We start from the raw sequence: 1,539 nt of genomic DNA, 5'->3' as shown, positions 1-1,539 counted from the left end.
AAGTTAAGGAGTTTTTTTTAACTTGATCCATAAATGTATATGTAAGCATTAAGCTACATCTGTGAGGGGAGGAGAACAGCATGTAGAATTCAAGACTTGGGGATTGGTTCACACCTGAATTCTGCCATGCCACACATACATGTTCATACTCATGGGAGAACTATATTCACTGTAGCAAGAAAAATGGAATAAAACAAACAACAGACCCTTGGTGGCATTGGCTGGAATTGCCTGTAGCTATGTTAGAGCTCCTTGGGAGAACTAGAAGTATGAGTTTGGTGTGGTGGGATAGAAACATTCAGGGAGGTAGCAAGAATCTGGAGGTCTGTGCTAGAAAATGGGGGTATACAGGGGTTAAATGCGGTTATATTCATAAGAGCAAGGCCAGGGCCGTGTGTGAGTGTGCTTGGGGCACAGAGGGAAAAGGAACTGGTGACTAGGAAGGTCAAGGAGAGGAATCGTGGTGGAGCTTCCATGAACCTGATTTTTTTTTTTTGAGCTGTGACTCCAGACAGGATCCAAAGAGGAGTTTTACCATCTCGTCTCTGGGTTTTATGGAGACTTACTTTACCCTTCTGTGTTAGCCTCCTAAGGCACTGAGTCAACCTTAAAAGGGCATAGGAAAGGGAGACCTGGGTTTGGTTTTTTTTAAAGGTTCTCTACAGTTTTTTTTAAAAGGTTCTCTACAGTTTCCTTAGCTAGTCTGAAGCCCAGTAGAGGCAGCAGTTGTGCTCGATGGAGCCCGGGCATTAAATTTCCTTTACGTTACAGGAAGGCCAGCTTCTGGCCTTTGCACCACGCGCAGGAGCCCTCCGGCCGCCATTTACCACGTGCTCTGGGCCTGCGTCCTTTCATTTCATGCACGGGGACGTACCTGCGCTTAGAACTCAGGCCACTGCACCGCCACAAACGCTGGGAACGAACTTCCCAGGCCCAAGGTCTGTCTGGGACAGGCTCTTCCCCACCCACCCCTTCCATAATCGGAGTGGAACTGGAATGCCATCCCACTAAAAATTAGCGGTGGCTGCCCCCGCCCAACTCCAAGCCTGATCTTAAAGAATGCACAAATGATCATGGGGTGAGGGAAAGCATTTCAAGATTTAGAAAAAGCAAGTCTGAAGGCATGAAAAATGCAAGGTGTGTGCTTGTGATGGTGAAATGCTGGGGCGGCCAGAGCCAAGGGCAATGAAAAGGAAACCCAGAAAGTAGGATGGGAGTCTGATGGAGGAGGGCCTGTGAGCCCCCTGATGAGTGAAGGTTTTATCCTGTGGCTAGTGGGGGACCACCAAAAGACTTTAAGCTGGGGAATTATTAAATCAGCTTTAAAAGTTCGAGAGATTTTAGTCTAACAGCCAAGAGGGGACAGACTGGAATAGAGGACAGGAGGGAATTTTTGCAAGAAGCCTAGCAGGAGATTTTGGTGGTTGTGGTAGTGGAGATGGAGAAAATGGGATGAATTGAATTCAAGATCCTGTGGCCATAGAATTGGTGGGATTTGGGGCCATGAGCGTGAAGGAAGAAAGAAAGATGACTAGGGCT

The 1,539-nt window shown here is 47.4% G+C and overlaps 1 non-coding gene across 1 annotated transcript; it reads right to left on the bottom strand.

Moving 5' to 3' along the window:
- Positions 1-497: 497 nt before the first annotated feature.
- LOC118989031 (small nucleolar RNA SNORA26) lies at positions 498-619 on the bottom strand. Its single transcript, XR_005066928.1, has one exon. It is a non-coding gene; the product is annotated as a small nucleolar RNA SNORA26 (small nucleolar RNA).
- Positions 620-1,539: the final 920 nt, after the last annotated feature.

This window comes from Sturnira hondurensis, unplaced genomic scaffold (genome assembly GCF_014824575.4).
Source record: "Sturnira hondurensis isolate 20B ecotype Veracruz unplaced genomic scaffold, ASM1482457v3 Scaffold0006413, whole genome shotgun sequence".
Lineage (NCBI taxonomy): Eukaryota > Metazoa > Chordata > Mammalia > Chiroptera > Phyllostomidae > Sturnira > Sturnira hondurensis.
Note: the sequence above shows the minus strand (reverse complement) of the source record. Positions and strands in the feature narration are given on the sequence as shown.